Source organism: Bubalus kerabau, chromosome 3 (genome assembly GCF_029407905.1).
Source record: "Bubalus kerabau isolate K-KA32 ecotype Philippines breed swamp buffalo chromosome 3, PCC_UOA_SB_1v2, whole genome shotgun sequence".
NCBI classification, from domain to species: domain Eukaryota; kingdom Metazoa; phylum Chordata; class Mammalia; order Artiodactyla; family Bovidae; genus Bubalus; species Bubalus kerabau.
Genome location: NC_073626.1, coordinates 119510802 through 119530223, shown reverse-complemented (window position 1 = coordinate 119530223; position 19422 = coordinate 119510802). Strand labels below are relative to the sequence as shown.

Here is a 19422-nt window from a genome sequence, read left to right as displayed (position 1 = left end):
GCAAGTTCTACCAGAAATTCCTGTTGAATGAATGGAAGGATGGATAGATGGATGGGTGTTCTCCTCCAGGTTGGAGCTAGCAAGGCCTCCTGAAAGAGGTGACAATTAGGAAGCTTGCATTCTTTGCTCAGAACCTCGGGCACGGTGAACACTTTCCTTGCTCTCAGATCCCCTGAGGGATTAGTCCTCCTCTGACCACACAGCACTGGGAAACCTGCCTTTGCAGGGTCAGTGCCTTCTGCTTGTCCCCGCAGTGTTTTATATGAAAATGACAACAAATCAATATGTGGGATGGCTGATTATTGGTCCTTCTTCTGCCCTCCTTTTCTGGATTTGTACCTTTCCTGCAGTACAGGCTTCATAAATTATTAATAAATTAAATTTTTTTCTTTTCCCTACATCAGTGCACAAGGTCTCCAAGTTGCTTTCAGACTGAGGGCTGCCAAAAGAAGGAAGAATCTTTATGTATTCTACTCTTGAAACGGAAGACCTGAGATAAGCAGGAGTACTTTCTATACCCCATAGAACTGGGAAGACACAGAAAGGAGGAGACTGTAGCTCCACTCTCTTCTGCCCTCAGGGACACCAAAAGAGGATCCCCTGGAGTGTGTGCAATGATGTGACCCTGGAAGAGATCTGGGAGGAGAGACCAGAGGTTCTACCCCCAGGGGCTTGGAGGAGAGGAAGGGCAGCCCAGGAGTCAGGACCTGGGTGGCGGCTACAGAAATCTACAGGGAACTGAACCAGAAGGTAAAAGCCAAACCACGCCTATGGGTCACTCCTTGTCACTCAAGGCGCCACACTGTGGGAGCAGGAAGCCCCATGAACTGTCCAGCTTGTGTTGCTGGGGTGGGGCGCCTTCCAGTTCAGGCACCTGTACTCTGCCTGTGGATTCTCCACCGGAGAAAAGAAGTGCACTTACCTCGGGTCCCACACTGGCCGAGCCCCACCCATACTGCTCTCTGTGGACTGCCCTTTCACTCAACACTAATAGCTAACCCATAGACCTTACTGTGAAAAAATGTAAATACTTATATATTTGTTCAGTCATGTCCAATTCTTTGCAACCCCATGAACTGCAGCAAGACAGGCTTCCCTATCCTTCTCTATATCCCAGAGCTTACTCAAACTTATGTTCAATGAGTCAGTGATGTCATCCAACCATCTCCTCTGTCATCCCCGTTTCCTCCTGCCTTCTATCTTTCTCAGCAGCCAGATCTTCGCATCAGGTGGCCAAAGTATTGGAGCTTCAGCTTCAGAAGCAGTCCTTCCAATGAATATTCAGGGTTGATTTCCTTGGAGTGACTGGTTTGATCTCCCTGCTGTCCAAGGGACTCTCAAGAGTCTTCTCCAACACCACAGTTCAAAAGCATCAATTATTGGTTGCTCATACTCCTTTATGGTCCAACTCTTAACATCCATACATGACCACTGGAGAAACCGTGACTTTGACTATATGGACCTTTGTCAGCAAAGTAATGCCTCTGCTTTTCATTACACTGTCTAGGTTTGTCACAGATTTTCTTCAAAGACCAAGCATCTTTTCATTTCATGGCTGCAGTCACCAATAAAGTCTGTCACTGTTTCCACTGTTTCCCCATCTATTTGCCATAAAGTGATGGGGCCATATGCCCTGATCTTCATTTTTTGAATGTTGGATTTTAAGCTAGCTTTTTCACTCTCCTCTTTCACCTTCATCCAGAGGTTTTTTAGTTCCTCTTCACTTTCTGCCATAAGGGTGGTGTCATCTGCATATCTGAGGTTATTGATATTTCTCCCAGAAATCTGGATTCCAGTTTGTGATTCATCCAGCCCAGTATTTTGCATGATGTACTCTGCATATAAGTTAAATAAACAGGGTGATGGGTATACAGCTTTGACACACTCCTTTCCCAATTTTGAACCAACCCTTTGTTCCATTTCTAGTTCTAACTGTTGCTTCTTGACCTGCATATAGGTTTCTCAGGAGGCAGGTAACATGGGTTCTTATTCCCATCTCTTTAAGAATTTTCCAGTTGGTTGTGGTCCACGCAGTCAAAGGTTTTAGCATATTCAATGAAGCAGAAGTAGATATTTTTCTGGAATTCTCTTGCTTTTTCTAGGATCCAACATATGTTGGCAATTTGATCTCTGGTTCCTCTGCTTTTTCTAAATCCAGCTTGAACATCTGGAAGTTCTCAGTTCATGTACTGTTGAAGCTCAGCTTGGAGGATTTGGGGCATGACCTTGCTAGCATGTAAAATAAGTGCAATTGTGCAGTAGTTTGAACATTATTTGGCATTCTCCTTCTTTGGTACTGGAATGAAAACTGACCTTTTCCAGTCCTGTGGCCACTGCTGAGTTTTCCAAATTTGCTGGCACAGTGAGTGCAGCACTTTAACAGCATCATCTTTTAGGATTTGCAATAGCTCAGCTGGAATTCCATCACCTCTACTAGCTTTGTTCGTAGTGATGCTTCCTAAGGCCCATTTGACTTCACACTCCAGGATGTCTGGCTTAGATGAGTGATCACATCATCCTGGTTATCCAGGTCATTAAGATCTTTTTCGTATAGCTCTTCTGTGTATTCTTGCCACCTCTTCTTAATATCTTTGGCTTCTGTTAGTTCCATACTGTTTCTATCCTTTATTGTGGTTATCTTTACATGAAGTGTTCCCTTGGTATCTCTAATATAGCAGTATAATAGATATATTTATATTTATATATAATATAAATTACATATATTTATACTTATTTAATCTGCTCAACAGCACTCTGTTATAGTATCTCCAAAGTACATACCAACCTCTCTAGCACAGAGAGGTTAAATAAACTACCCACAGACACACACAGCTGAGCTTCAAACCAGACAGTCTGGCCCCAGATTCCTAGTTTCAACCACTGTTCAATACCACCTCTCATTACTCAGGACCCATGTAAGACCCTTGAAACAAGAGAGTCGGGGAAGCAGAAGGTAAAGCATCATAGTACTTACGGGGCACAGGGCAAAGAAGACCACCCCCTGCCCCCGACTACACATGATCCAACCCATCCTGTATGGGACTCCAGATCTGTGATCCAGCTCTCATTCTTGTTGTTCAGTCATGTCTGACTATAAACCAACAGGCTCCTCAGTCCATGAGATTTTTCAGGCAAGAATAGTGAAGTGGGTTGCCATTTCCTCGTCCAAGGAATCTTCCTGACCCAGGGATTGAACCCACACACATCCACATTTCCTGCGTTACAGGCACATTCTTTACTGCTGAGCTATTGGGGAAGCCCACCCCCCCCCCCCCCGCCACTAGCTCTCATAGTGCAATTAAACTCCTCCAGGTTCACAGCCCTGACTCATTTTTCTTGATACATCCATAGCTCCTAGACATCTTGCATGTACAAAGAGCTGAGTAAATGTTAAATATATTGAATTATTAGAAAGTATTAACAAAAGCTTTATATTTGAGCATGATTTTGTCCTGGAGTGACCTGAAGGATACATTTCTCAAAGAAGTCCAGGCAGGTACCACGGATGGAGAAGCTCTTTATGTAACAGTGCTCTTGTTTTTTCATTCTTCAGACACTGTGGAAAAATAACTTGCCTTTAATCATGTCTTACACTTTTCACAGTTTTTTAAAATGCATCACCTCTGTTAATTCTGTAGTTAAAGGAGGTATTCTCACACCTACTATGCAGGTTAAGAAACTGAGGCATTAAAGAGGTTAAATAATGTATCCAACATCATACAGCTGCTTAGCAGCAAAGCCACAACCTAAATGCCGATACCTGCTTCCTACTTGCTGGTCGGGCATTCTTTTCTTGGATGGTGAATGTATTCCTTATTCTCAGACTCCATAGGTTTAATTCCACAAGTACCTTTTCTCAGGCTGCACACCTGTTGGAGAGGATTGGGGGAGGGCATTTCACACAAAGCCTTGCTGGTTAAGCTCTCCATCGCCCTTGTGATGGACGAATGGACTGGCAGCATCAGCATCACCTGAAAGCTTATTAGAAATGCAGAGTCTTGGGCCCATTCAGGACATATTGAATCTGAATCTGCATTTTAACAAGATCTTCAGATGATCTGTATGCAAACAAAGGTCTGAGAACCACTGCTCTGGAAGACATACTCACAAGGGCAGTCATCAACAGACATAAAGAAAGAAGCTGAATATTCTCTGGTGGATTCTGTGAGAGTTAAATGGGGTATATCATTTGACTACTACATTCAGATATAAACTTGGAAAGCATCACCTGGTTCTCACGCATGACAAGAATGTAAAGGAATTAGCACTCGCCTTGGACTTCAAGCAGCACACATCAGAATGCAAACTTAACTGCTGAATAGCTGGCAGTCTCTCCCACCTGCAGGGGGGAGAGAGAGGTTGGGGGGAGGAGACACCCATGCAAAGAGAGGCACCCATAGATATTCCGCCCAGAAATAGGGCTTTGACTGGCACCATTCACTCACTACATGTTTTCTGATGCTGCACTAGGGTGTCAGGGGCTTAATGTTCTGAACACACACATCCAATTCTGTTTGGCACAGACCAGAAAGTGATTCTTCCCTTACACATTATGCTGCCTGAGTGGATTTCGTGGAGGTCTATCATCTTGTCGGTGGACAGGTGTTAGGCTGAATTGGATTCAGCCTCCTCCTCCCACCCCAACTCTCCCGCCAGATCTCATACCAGAGGAAGTCTGAGTCAAACACTATTTTTGATTTTTTTTTATAAATTGTCTCTACAGGATGGTGTTCAGGCTATAACATGCAGTGTGTTTTAAAGAACCAGTTTTTAAAATTTGTCTGGAATTTAAAAAACTAAACATGTTGATAGATTTTCCTCACCAAGAGAAGAATATGCTAAATCAAAATGAATTTGTCAATTAACTTTAATGGTACTATAGAGGGTTGAATAGTGTTCCCCCAAATCCATGTCCTTCAGAGAAGGCAATGGCACCCCACTCCAGTACTCTTGCCTGGAAAATCCCATGGATGGAGGAGCCTGGTGGGCTGCAGTCCATGGGGTCGCTAAGAGTCGGACACGACTGAGCGACTTCACTTTCACTTGCATGCATTGGAGAAGGAAATGGCAACCCACTCCAGTGTTCTTGCCTGGAGAATCCCAGGGATGGGGGAGCCTGGTGGGCTGCCGTCTATGGGGTTGCGCAGAGTCGGACACGACTGAAGCGACTTAGCAGCAGCAAACCCATGTCCGCCAGAAAACTTGGAATGTGACACTAGATGGAAATAGGATCTTTGCAGAGGTAATTGGTTAAGATGAAGATACTGGATGGGGGCTTTCTTGGTGGCTCAGATGTAAAGAATCTGCCTGCAATGTGGGAGACCTGGGTTTGATCCTTGGGTTGGGAAGATCTCCTGGAGGAGGGCATGGAAACCCACTCCAGTATTCTTGCCTGGAGAATCCCCACGGACAAAGGAGCCTGGCGGGCTACCGTCCATAGCGTTGCAGAGTCGGACACAACTGAGCAACTAAGCTCAGTTGCAAAGAGTCGGACACAACTGAGCACATGCTGGATCCGGCTTCCCTCGTGGCTCTGTGGTAAAGGATCTGCCTACCAATGCAGGAGATGAGGGTTTGATCCCTGGGTCAGAAAGACCCCCTGGAGAAGGAAATGGCAACTGACTCCAGTATTCTTGCCTGGGGAACTCCATGGACAGAGGAGCCTCACGGGCTAGTTCATGAGGTTGCAAAAGAGTTGGATATGGCTTAGCAACTAAACAACAACTTACTGGATTATGTAGGAGAGGGTCCTAAATCCAATGGCTGCTGGTGTGCTTATAAGGAGAAGGCTATTTAAAAATACACAGGTGTGCACAGGTGAGAACAGGTGATGATGGAAGCAAAAGCTGGCACTAGAAGCCAAGAGACACCAAGGCTGCCAGCAACCACTAGAAGCTAGGAAAAGGTGAAGATTCCTCCCTAGAACCTTCAGAGGGAATTCAGCCCTGCCAACACCTTGATGTCAGATTCCAGATTACAGAACTGTGACAAAATAAGTTTCTGTGTTTGAAGATACTTAGTTCATGGCACTTTGCTAAAGCAAGTCTGGGAAAGTAATAGAGTATCTAATAAGTAATGTTGCTAATATTATTTAGGGAGCTTGCTCTGTGGCCAGGCACTGCTCTGAACATGTATTTACCCACTTAATCATCAAAGCAACCTTCTGAGGGAGACAGTCATTCTCATTTTACTAAGAGACACTAAGTCATTTACCCACATTTGTTATCCAGCTGATGGATAGACAAATAGGCTCTCATCCAGGCAGTGCCACTTCAGAGCCCCCACTCAGAGCCTCCAACCATGAGCTCTGAGAGTTGGCAGGTGAAACTGAGATGGACATAAGGGCCAGCAGCAGTGTGAACACAGCATCTTGTGTTCCTCCTCTAACTCCACCTGCCTGATGAGCAGACATCAGAACCAACAAGATTCAGCTGGACAAGCAGGAAGCTTAGCTGCTGGGTGGTAGGAGTTAATGCTGTTTGGATTCTAGGAAATGGAGTTATTAGTGAGTGCTTTCAATTAAGGAAAGCTCCAGAGTCCTAAGCTGAGTTGAAAGATCTCAAAGGCTCCGGAGCTGACATGCCTGGGGGCTATCGGCAGGGCCAAAGCTTCAAAGCACAACTCGGAGAAGACTCAGTTCACTCTGAGACTCAGAGGCGTACCAAGAAGGTACCAAGGAAAGAGTGACCTTGCTAAGTTAAGATGTTCAGTTCTTGGAATACATTTCCCTTAAATCTCTGATGGCACTTATTAAGAACTCTTCCTAAAATTACTGTGCTCATGTACTGCTTGCACTGGTTGAAAAGGGGGGCTAACTTGCTAGAATCTTTCAAATTCTACTTTCAAAGGTGGCCCTGCTGTTGAAACACAAACTAGAAAGAGCTGCAGTGCCCTGTGGTGACAGACAGTTCTTCCTGTGAGCACAGCGCCCGAGGCTTTAATAAGTTGTGCCGAATGAGTGGGACCAACACACGGGGTCTTCCTCATGGGTTCTCAGCTTTCTTACTTGATGTTTGGTGCTGGGCGATGGTTTGTTGGGGCTTCCCAGGTGGCACTTTGTTGTTATTCAGTCACTCGGTCGTGTCCAATTCCTTGAAACCCCATAGACTGCAGCACGCAAGGCTTCCCTGTCCTTCATCATCTCCCAGAGTTTGCTCAAACTCAGGTCCATTGACTCGGTGATGCCATCCAACCATTTCCTCCTCTGTCGTCCCCTTCTCCTCCTGCCTTCAATCTTTCTCAGCACCAGGGTCTTTTCAAATGAGTCTGCTCTTCACATCAGGTGGCCAAAGTATTGGAGCTTTAGCATCAGTCCTTCCAATGAATATTCAGGATTGATTTGCTTTAGGATTGACTGGTTTGATCTCCTTGCAGTCCAAGGGACTCAGTCCAGGTGGCGCTAGTGGTAAAGAACCCCCCTGCCAATGCAGGAGGCATAAGGGATGTGGGTTCCATCCCTGGATCTGTGAGATCCCCTGGAAGAGGGCGTGGCAACCCACTCCAGGATTCTTGCTTAGAGAATCCCGTGGATAGAGGAACCTGGTGGGCTACAGTCCATAATGTCACAAAGAGTGGAACACAGCTGAAGGGACTTAACACACACGCATGCACAATGCTTTGTTGGGGATGACGGGGAGCTGTCCTGTGCATGGCAGGATGTTGAGCAGCGTCCTTGGCCTCTTACCCACCAGAGGGTCAGAAGCCTCCCTACCCCAGTGTGACAAATGAACCCAGAGAAATGAAACCACCCCCTACTGCATTAAGAACCACTAGTCCGTAGAAAGTAACAGAAGTAAGCCACCGTCAACTTGGGGAGAATTTTGTGTTTACAAGGCTTATCTGGCAGCTAAAGGTAGAGGGAGAATACTACTACTCTTTCTCATCAGCTCTGTCCACACACCCTTAGCCCAGGTTTGGCCAATGACCTTCAAATTTTCTTTGTCTTCTTTCTCTCTTCCTTCCCTAGCTTCTCCCCACAACTTTCTCCTTTGTTCCATCCTTAGCCCTTCTCATGTTTCTTTCCTGGCTCTTTTTCTTTCACTTTCCCCTAAGATGTTGATGTTCCACCAGGTTTTATCCTCCAGCCTTCATCCTGATTTCCTTGGTTGCTGCTGCTGCTGCTGCTAAGTCGCTTTAGTCGTGTCCGACTCTATGCGACCCCATAGACAGCAGCCCACTAGGCTCCTCTGTCCCTGGGATTCTCCAGGCAAGAACACTGGAGTGGGTTGCCATTACCTTCTCCAATGCATGAAAGTGAAAGTGAAGTCGCACAGTCGTGCCCAACTCTTAGTGACCCCATGGACTGCAGCCTACCAGGCTCCTCCGTCCATGGGATTTTCCAGGCAAGAGTACTGGAGTGGGTTGCCATTGCCTTCTCTGCTTTCCTTGGTTAAGTTTCACTTATCCCAGCCTTCTTTCTCACCTACATGTTGATAACCAACTTTAACCTGACCCTTGTCCTAAGTTCTAACTTAAAAGTACTAAACTGGCATTCCAGTGTTTCCAACTAGTTATCCATATATGTTCCATTTATATCTCAAAATCAATTTATCTAAAACTATGCAGAATATTTATTAAAATTCCATGTAGCTTAGTTTCATGTTTGATTTGGTAGAATCAAAATTCTACCAAAATTCTAAGAAGCATCTCTTCTGGAAGGCCCTCACAATTAATGAGACACTACATAACACTATAGATTCCACTTGTGATCTGAGCTCTCCTTTCTACTCTTGCTGTGGCTACCCTGGTCCAGACCTTCTTTTAAGACTGTAAATCTCAGCCTCTCCAACTTCATCACCCTGCACAGTTGCTAAGGCACCATCCCAAACAGTGAGGCTGCAATCCCCCTCTTCCTCTGATGCTTCTACTACAAGGTAGGCTCCCTGATCCACCTAGGTCCCAAAACAGAAACCTAAGCTCCACCACTGGCTCTTCCTTCCTATTTCCCATTCAGCCTGTCAACACAGTCAGAATCATTCTGTCTAAAATCCATCCACTCTCTTTCTAATTCTACTCCCTTAGTTTCAACAACCAGATGTTCAAGCTGGTTTTAGAAAAGGCAGAAGAACCAGAGATCAAATTGCCAACATCCGCTGGATCATCAAAAAAAGCAAGACAGTTCCAGAAAAACATCTATTTCTGTTTATTGGTTATGCCAAAGCCTTTGACTATGTGGATCACAACAAACTGTGTAAAATTCTGAAAGAGATGGGAATAGCAGACCACCTGATCTGCCTCTTGAGAAATCTGTATGCAGGTCAGGAAGCAACAGTTAGAACTGGAAATAGAACAGACTGGTTCCAAATAGGAAAAGGGATATGTCAAGGCTGTATACTGTCACCCCACTTATTCAACTTATATGCAAAGTACATCATGAGAAATGCTGGGCTGGATGAAGCACAAGCTGGAATCAAGATTGCCGGCAGTAATATCAATAACCTCAGATATGCTGATGACACCACCCTTATGGCAGAAAGCAAAGAAGAACTAAAGAGCCTCTGGATGAAAGTGAAAGAAGACAGTGAAAAAGTTGGCTTAAAACTCAACATTCAGAAAACGAAGATCATGGCATCTGGTCCCATCACTTCATGGCAAATAGATGGGGAAACAGTGGAAACAGTGGCAGACTTTATTTTGGGGGCCTCCAAAATTACTGCAGATGGTGACTGCAGCCATGAAATTAAGACACTTACTCCTTGGAATAAAAGATATGACCAACCTGCTGCTGCTGCTCCTAAGTCACTTCAGTCATGTCCAAATCTGTGCGACCCCAGAGATGGCAGCCCACTAGGCTCCCCCATCCCTGGTATTCTCAAGGCAAGAACACCGGAGTGGGTTGCCATTTTCTTCTCCAATGCATGAAGTTAAAAGTGAAAGTGAAGTTGCTCAGTCGTGTCCGAATCTTTGCGACCCCGTGGACTGCAGCCTACCAGGCTCCTCTGTCCATAGGATTTTCCAGGCAAGAATACTGGAGTGGGGTGCCATTGCCTTCTCCAATGACCAACCTAGACATCATATTAAAAAGCAGAGACATTACTTTGTCAACAAAGGTCAGTCTAGTCAAGGCTATGGTTTTCCCAGTAGTCATGTATGGATGTGAGAGTTGGACTATAAAGAAGGCTGAGTGACAAAGAATTGATGCTTCTGAAGTGTGGTGTTGGAGAAGACTCTTGAGAGTCCCTTGTTCAGCAAGGAGATCCAACCAGTCCATCCTAAAGGAGATCAATCCTGAGTGTTCATTGGAAGGACTGATATTGAAGGTGAAACTCCAATACTTTGGCCATCTGATGCAAAGAGCTGACTCATTTGAAAAAACCTTGATGCTGGGAAAGATTAAAAGCAGGAGGAGAAGGGGACGATAGAGGATGAGATGGCTGGATGGCATCACCAACTCAACGGACATGAGTTTGGGTAAACTCTGGTAGTTGGTGATGAACAGGAAGGCCTGGCATGCTGAAGTCCATGGCGTCGCAACGAATTGGACAAGACTGAGCAACTGAACTGAACTGATATCTTGCCTAAATTCAATCGGTCTCTCTGTCTCAAATACTGGTCCCATGTAAAATTAGTCTTACACACAGTTACTAGAGTGATCGTTAGATTAAAGTCTGCCGTGTGATTCAGCAATCCTGCTTCTGCGTATTTACCCAAAAGAACTGAAAGCAAGATCTCAAAGAGAAATTTGCATATCCATGTTCCCTGCAAAACTATTCACAATAGCCAAAAGGTGGAAGTAACCCAAATATCCAACAATAGATGCCTGGATAAGGAAAATGTGATACACACATTCAATTGAATATCATTCCACCTTATAAAGGGAGGCAATTCTGTCACATGCTACAACATGGATAAAACTTGAGGACATTATATTAAGTGAAATAAGCCAATCACAAAAGGTAAAAGCGAAGGCAATGGCACCCCACTCCAGTACTCTTGCCTGGAAAATCCCATGGGCGGAGGAGCCTGGTAGGCTACAGTCCATGGGGTCTCGAAGAGTTGGACACAACTGAGCGACTTCACTTTCACTTTTCACTTTCATGCATTGGAGAAGGAAATGGCAACCCACTCCAGTGTTCTTGCCTGGAGAATCCCAGGGACGGGGGAGCCTGGTGGGCTGCCATCTATGGGGTCGCAGAGAGTCGGCCACGACTGAAGCGACTTAGCAGCAGCAGCAGCAGCAGCAGCTAGAGTACTCAGACTCATAGAAACTGAAAGTAGAATGGTGGTTACAAGGCAATAGGTATGAAACTGAAGAAATACATCTTGGGGGGTGCTCCAAGGAACTCCAGTTCTTTACGTTTCAGCTCGAAAGAATTCAGCAAGAGGCAAAGTGATAGAGAACTGACTTATTAGAATAGAACGCTTGTGAGGTTTATAAGTGGTTTGGCAAGGAAGTACCTTGCACAGAATTTAGTGGGTTATTGTTTTATAATCAAAGGAAAAGTAGGGAAGGGGAGAAAACCATCTTCTTCCACATTCTTAAGTAGATGTCAAGCTTCCGTCATCAGCTCTTCCTCCATGTCAGGCAGGGAGTTTTCTTATCTCTACATAGTCAAGCCAGGACTGCCACAGTGCAATGAAAACGAGTAAAAAATGTAACATTTACTAAAAATGGTAAATCATCTCAGGTTTCAGTATAATGTCACTTTTTCCTTATATTTTTGATTTTAGTGTGCCCGGAGGAGCATGTCCTAAGACTCATTATCTTACTGACTGAGCTCACCGGGCACCATGTGAGGCTCATTCCACCATCATTTGTTTTGGGGCATGTCTCATGCTTCTATTCCATGGCCTCAAAGCAAGCCTGCCGGGGTTTGTGGTTAAGCAAACTTGCTTTCTTAAGTGATTTTTAACTTACAAGGGTCTCTTGTTCTTTTTCTTGTGATCCCTTAGGGGGATTGACTACTTAATCACATACTTTGTCCCTATCAGCAGGAGAGGGGAACGAAGAGCTTTTCAATGGATATTGGCATTCAGTGTTGCAAGATGAAAAATGTTTAGAAATCTGTTGCACACCAATGTGTATATTCTTAACTATTGAATTGTACACTTAAAAATGACAATGAGTAAATTTTGCTATCAGATTCTTACTACAAATTTTTTTAAAAATTTTAATGTAAATCTGTACCTATAATTCTTTTATAAACTTTTCCAGGGCTAATTTTCTCTCTGGCCTTTGCGTAGTCTGTCTGCTCTGCTTGGAACTTGCTTCAAAACACTTCCCCTCCCCTACTCACTCTGCTTCAGGTAAATGCGTCCTCCGGGTGCTGATAACTTCTCTGACCTCCCTGCTTTGTGCCCCAAACCTACCCCAGCAGGGAAATCACACCAAGTAGCGGCTGCCTGCTATCCATGTCTGCCCACCCTAAGAAACTAATGCATGCAGGCAATACACCCAGGTACTCATGTCTCAGGATGAGCATGTTGCCAATTTATTTGTCAAGACATTCATTAGAACCTAAAGCTCTGCTCAGGAGGACTGCTGTTGAATTAAGTTTTTTCCATCTTGTTCTACCTGAAACTGACTTTTCTTTCTCTCTTTTTATAATCTTCTTGCCTCGATAAACATCTGACACCAGCCTGGTCCTGCCTAGACTAACCTCAGGCTTTCCAAATTTCATTTTCCTCATACTTCTCTCCCACAGCGGCTAGACTCCAAAGCTTTTAGTCACTGTAGAGTTTCCTGCGCACAGTGCACAGGACGATCCACTGAACCAGAAGGAAGTCTCATCTTAACTGAGGCCAAGTATGATAAACCATGCAGTGGTTTACATGCAATGTGAAGGACTGTCCTTAGGCTCACTACTCAGAGCCATTAAAAAGCAGAATCATAATATTCTCCATCTCTCTGTTTTGTTTTGTTTTTTATTGGAGTATAGTTGATTAGGGCTTCCCTTATGGCTAGACTGGTAAAGAACCCACCTCCAATGCGGGAGACCTGGGTTCAATCTCTGGGTTGGGAAGATCCTCTGGAAAAGGGAAAGGCTACCCAATCCAGTGCTCTGGCCTGGGAAATTCCATGGACTGTATATACATGGGGTTGCAAAGAGCTGGGGCTTCCCTGATGGATCAGCAAGTAAAGAATCCACCTGCAATGCAGAAGACCCAAGAGACATGGGTTCGATATCTGGGTCCTGAAGATTCCCTGGAGGAAATGGCAGCCCACTCCAGTATTCTTGCCTGAAAAATCCCATGGACAGGGGAGGGACCCTGGCGCACTACATTCCAAAGGGTCACAGAATTGTACCCAACTGAGTGCTACACTCAATATGCCAGCAAATTTGGAAAACTCAGCAGTGGCCACAGGACTGGAAAAGGGCAGTTTTCATTCCAATCCCAAAGAAAGGCAATGCCAAAGAATGCTCAAACTACCTCACAACTGTACTCATCTGACACGCTAGTAAAGTAATGCTCAAAATTCTCCAAGCCAGGCTTCAGCAATACGTCAACCGTGAACTTCCAGATGTTCAAGCTGGTTTTAGAAAAGGCAGAGGAACCAGAGATCAAATTGCCAACATCCGCTGGATCATCAAAAAAGCAAGAGAGTTCCAGAAAAAACATCAATTTCTGCTTTATTGACTATGCCAAAGCCTTTGACTGTGTGGATCACAATAAACTGTGGAAAATTCTTCAAGAGATGGGAATACCAGACCACCTGACCTGCCTCTTGAGAAACCTATATGCAGGTCAGGAAGCAACAGTTAGAACTGGACATGGAACAACAGACTGGTTCCAAATAGGAAAAGGAGCACGTCAAGGCTGTATATTATCACCCTGCTTATTTAACTTATATGAAGAGTACATCATGAGAAACGCTGGGCTGGAAGAAGCACAAGCTGGAATCAAGATTGCCGGGACAAATATCTAAACCTCAGATATACAGATGACACCACCCTTATGGCAGAAAGTGAAGAAGAACTAAAAAGCCTCTTGATGAAAGTGAAGAGTGAAACAGTTGGCTTAGAGCTCAACATTCAGAAAACGAAGATCATGGCATCTGGTCCCATCAGTTCATGGGAAATAGATGGGGAAACAGTGTAAGACTTTATTTTGGGGGGCTCCAAAATTACTGCAGATAGTGACTGCAGCCATGAAATTAAAAGACGCTTACTCCTTGGAAGGAAAGTTATGACCAACCTAGATAGCATATTCAAAAGCAGAGACATTACTTTGCCAACAAAGGTCCGTCTAGTCAAGGCTATGGTTTTTCCAGTAGTCATGTATGGATGTGAGAGTTGGACTGTGAAGAAAGCTGAGTGCCAAAGAATTGATGCTTTTGAACTGTGGTGTTGGAGAAGACTCTTGAGAGTCCCTTGGACTGCAAGGAGATCCAACCAGTCTATTCTGAAGATCAGCCCTGGGATTTCTTTGGAGGGAATGATGCTGAAGCTGAAACTCCAGTACTTTGGCCACCTCATGAGAAGAGTTGACTCATTGGAAAAGACTTATGCTGGGAGGGATTGGGGGTAGGAGGAGAAGGGGATGACAGAGGATGAGATGGCTGGATGGCATCACTGACTCGATGGATGTGAGTCTGAGTGAACTCTGGGAGTTGGTGATGGACAGGGAGGCCTGGTGTGCTGCGATTCATGGGGTTGCAAAGAGTCGGACATGACTGAGAGACTGAACTGAACTGAACTGGCAGGCTAAGCACTTAAAGTTGATTAACAATGTAGTAATAGTTTCAGGTGTACATCAAAGTGATTCAATTATACAAATATGTGGATCTATTCTTTTTCAAATTTTTTCCCCACTCAGGTTGTTATATAATATTGAACAGAGTTCCCTGTGTATACAGTAGTTCCTTGCAGGTTCAGTTAGTCAGTTCAGTCACTCAGTCCTGTCTGACTCTTTGAGACCCCATGGTCTGCAGCATGCCAGGCTTCCCTGTCCATCACCAACTCCCGAAGCTTACTCAAACTCATGTCCATCAAGTCAGTGATGCCATCCAACCATCTCATCCTCTGTTATCCCCTTCTGCCTTCAATCTTTAGCAGCATCAGGGTCTTTTCTAGTGAGAAAAGTGATTTCTTACTAGTGATTTCTTTGCATCAGGTGGCCAAAATATTGGAGTTTCAGCTTCAGCATCAGTCCTTCCAATGAATATTCAGGACTGATTTCCTTTAGGATGGACTGGTTAGATCTCCTTGCTGAACAAGGGACTCTCAAGAGTCTTCTCCAACACCACAAAAAGCATCAGTTCTTCGCCTCTCAGCTTTCTTTATAGTCCAACTCTCACATCCATACATGACAGCTAGAAAAACCAAAGCTTGGACTAAACGGACCTTGTTGGAAAAGTAATATATCTGCTTTTTAATATGCTGTCTAGGTTGATCAGAGCTTTCCTTCTGAGGAGTAAGCATTTTTTAATTTCATGGCTGAAGTCACTATCTGCAGTCATTTTGGAGGCCCCCAAAATAAAGTCTGCCACTGTTTCCACTGTTTCCCCATCTATTTGCCATGAAGTGATGGGACCAGATGCCATGATCTTAGTTTTCTGAATGTTGAGTTTTAAGCCAACTTTTTCACTCTCCTCTTTAACCTCCTTGCTGGTTATCCATTTTAAATATAGTAGTGTATACATGTCCATCCCATACTCCCTAAATATCCCTCCCTGTTTTTCAATGCAGATTTTACTATTATTAAATTCTGGTGTAAATAATAAATTAGGAGATGAATGCCATCAAAAAGACATCAAGTGTTCCTCACACTCCCCAAGAGGAAGGGCAACACCATACCAATAGGGCCTCCACAAGGAAGGGCCAGGGTGGGTCAGGAGGCAGTGGGAGTGAGGAGGGAGTGGGGAAGAACCTTTATTATAGTTTGAGGGGAAAGGAATAAGTTCAGCAGGATAAGCTAGCTGAGTATGGCTGGATGGGCTAGCCTGAATACTTTCAGTGGGCTCCAGGGCACAGGGGCTGTTCCTCATTGTCTGGTATCTGAGCCTAAAGTGCTTAGGGAAGGCAAGAGTACCTGGAAGTCTGAGAGTCTAAACAAGGAGATGATCAGAGGCGGGGCTCTGGATGGGGTGATAGAAATATGACAGGTGAAATTGTAGGGGACTCATCTGCTATCTCCAAGAACCAGCTTACCCTGGGATGGGCAGTCTGTCCACAGCCAGTGAGTCTCCAAAATGACAAAGTGTCATAAAATGCAAAAAATTAAAAATATCCACACCAGGATCAGATGGAATATGGAGTATTACAGTGGCAGGGAGGACAAGGAAGGAAGAAAAAAAAATAAGGATGCTGCTGCTAATAACATTGCTGGTAACCCAGCTGAGAGCATTCCCTGACTTTCATAAAGTTGATAAGAAAAATTCTTTCAGTCCTGGATTAAAAATAGCCACTCACTTTCTGAGAAGTCAGCTACTAAAACATTTACTTCAGATTTCTTTTTATGTGAAGTGATAAATATACATTTTTTCCCCCTGGAGAATATTTATGAAAACTTTTCTGGGAAATGTCTTTTCACTAAATATAGGGTCTCTGGAGACAGTTAAAGAAAGCAGGCCCCCAAATGTGCTGTCAATTGTGACCTGACTGTCTAAATTACCATATTTTTATATTGTAACTCACTTCCTTTAATGATATATATATTCAGCTAATGGTGTGAAAGAGACGGAAACTGGCAGCTTTAATGGTGTGTGATGTATGTGCTCCCTGAGCATTAAATGTGAGGGTTTGCCTGAGACCAGAAGAAGCTTCGATGGCCTGCATCTGGGCCACCGGCTTCCGTGTGTCACTCCGCAGAGGTGACTTTGGTGGTGATGTGGCGTGTGGATGTTGTTTCCTTAGAACACATTACAGATGACCGCAGAGCTGGACTTCGCCAGTGGGAACTTCAGAGCCTTTTAAGCACCATTTTCTTTCTTTCAAGCCTCACCCCCACTCCCCTTGGGCCTCCTTTCCTTACTTTTCTTACTGTATGTCTTCCTGGATGAGGCTCCAGACCTCAGCACTTACTGGAAGTGACTGTCAATTCAAATGACTCTACCGCTGGTCATCCTGTTGAAGGAGAGGTATGCCCGCACACATGTCTCTGGGTTTTGGAGACCAGGATGTTTAAAATGAGCCCAAGACAGGGCTGGGGCTTTTCGGGTGGTGCGAGTGGTAAAGAATCCACCTGCCAAAGCAGGAGACATAAGAGATGCAGGTTCGATCCCTGGGTCAGGAAGATCCACTAGAGGAGGGCAACCCACTCCAGTATTCCTGCCTGGAGAATCCCATGGACAGAGGAGCCTGGCAGGCTACAGTCTAGGGTGTTGCAAAGAGTCAAACATGACTGAAGCTACAGAGTATGCACACAAGACAGGGCTCAAACAGTAGGGCACCAGGTGTGTCTCCATCTGGGAAGTAAGGGGGGGAACACCACACATTGAACCCCTTCGTCCCTACCCTGTGTCTCCTCTCCAGACTGTCCCAACTCAACAGACCCAGCCAAAAGGGGGCAATGTGAATCTAGAGCAATTAGTGTCTGTTACCCAGTGGCTCTCCTCTGTCCTCTTTTCCCCTCATTATATCCCTTTATTACCAACCCCAGTGTTCTCGACGCCTTTTCCTTGCAGAGGTGAGGAGAGGATGTTTGATCAGTAATTCCTACTTCAAGCTAATCGTCCTCGCTCCATGCATTTTCAGCCACTTCTGACTGTGAAGTACAATATTTAGGTTCCCTCAAAGAAACTGCAAACAGGAGCCAACAGAGGGAGCAGAAATGATCTGACACAGTGGAAATGGGTCTTCCCTGGACCCATTTGATAGAAACAATTAAAAATACCTACTCCTCAAGGAAAATTATCAACCCAAAGAAAAAGAATAGGCAGACTGGGCAAATATAGTTGGAAATGACTATTTTTAACATGCTAAAAGTGCATGCAACTTAAAATAAATGCATTAAGACCCCAGCAGATAAAACTAGAAAGACAATAAGATAATAAAATTCAGAAATGTGAAAGACAAGTTTGCCAATTATAAAAATAATGCAAATTAAGTAAACATTAAGGTACACAATTTACATATTACATTAATAAAGAAAAGTTTAATGGTAATCTACATTACTAGTAATGATGTATTAAAAATATAATCACCTACATTGCATACAGCATTTTTAATGATACAATCCTTTTGGAAAGCTACTTGGCAATATATTTCAGGGACCAAATGAAAGATTATATTGTTTGACTTGATAATCTTACTTCATACAAAATATGGGAAAGGCTACATATATGAAGATATTTATCACAATATTACTTTAGTAGGAAAAAAACAAATAATGCCCAGTAACAAAAGGATAATTAGGACAATTAAACTGACTCTGGACCTGTGCCAGTTCTAAAACATCTCTGCAAATTCTTTCAACCCCTTGCCAGAGAGACATATTCCTTCCCCTTGAATCCGTGCTGACCTTAATTACCAGTTACCAAGGGGGAGAGCTGAATGGCACTATTTTAAGGTGATAGGAGACAAAGCTTTTGCTTGGCTTGCTAGAATACTCCTGCTGGAGCCCTGAACCACCACCTATGAAGTCCTAGCATCCTGTGGTTGCCATACTGTGAGGAAGCCCAGGTGAAGAGTCTACACTGAGATGCCCTGAAACTACAGAAAGACAAATGGATGCCCAGCCAGACCCAGCTGCCCCAGTCACCTCTGTCCAGGATCCAACCACCCTCTGATGGTAACTACTTGAGCCTAAACCACCCAGGCAAGCCTTCCCCAAACTCCTGACACACAGAAAGCATGAGAAGTAATTCAATTATTTTGTTGTTTTAGGTCACTAACTTCTGAGTGGGTACAACAGATGCCTAGAACAGGAATCTCTATTAGACAGAACATGAGGCAGCCACTAAAAAGCTTAATTAAAAGACCATGTAGAGGGACTTCCTTGGTGGTCCAGTAGTTAAGAATCTGCCTTCCAATGCAGGGGACACAGTTTCAATCCCTGGTCAGGGAACTAAAACTCCTGAGGGGCAACTAAGCCTGCATGCCAAAATTAGAGAGCCCATGTGCCACAACTAGAAGCCCTTGCACTCCAGAGCCCCGTGCACCACAACCAGAGAGTCTGTGCACCGCAACAAAAGATCCACAAGACTTGACAGAGATCCCAAGTGCCTCAGCAAAGACCTGGGACAGCTAAATAAATAAGTTTTTTTAAAAAAAGTTTATATAGAAACTCAGAAGATTCTTTTACATAATATTTAGTGAAAAAGCAAAACTACAATTTTTGATTATGATTGTAAGAATTAAAGATCCATACTGAAAAGGACTAGAATGGAATAACTACAATGTTAAGAGTGTATTGGTTTGGTAATATGAGGATGGTGTGTGTGTGCTAAGTTGCTTCAGTCGTGTCCAGTTCTTTGCCATTCTATGGACGGTAGCCCCCCAGGCTCCTCTGTCCATGAGATTCTCCAGGCAAGAATAATGG

General features: G+C 44.3%; 1 long non-coding RNA gene across 1 annotated transcript in view; it reads right to left on the bottom strand.

The window, feature by feature from the left end:
- The window catches only part of LOC129646526 (uncharacterized), a 91362-nt gene that overhangs the window by 5891 nt on the left and 66049 nt on the right, over nt 1-19422 (bottom strand). Inside the window, exons 4-5 of the long non-coding RNA XR_008712002.1 lie at nt 3761-3869; nt 3474-3556 (exon numbers count right to left, since the gene is read on the bottom strand). This is a non-coding gene — a long non-coding RNA (uncharacterized LOC129646526). The remainder of the gene's footprint in view (nt 1-3473; nt 3557-3760; nt 3870-19422) is intronic.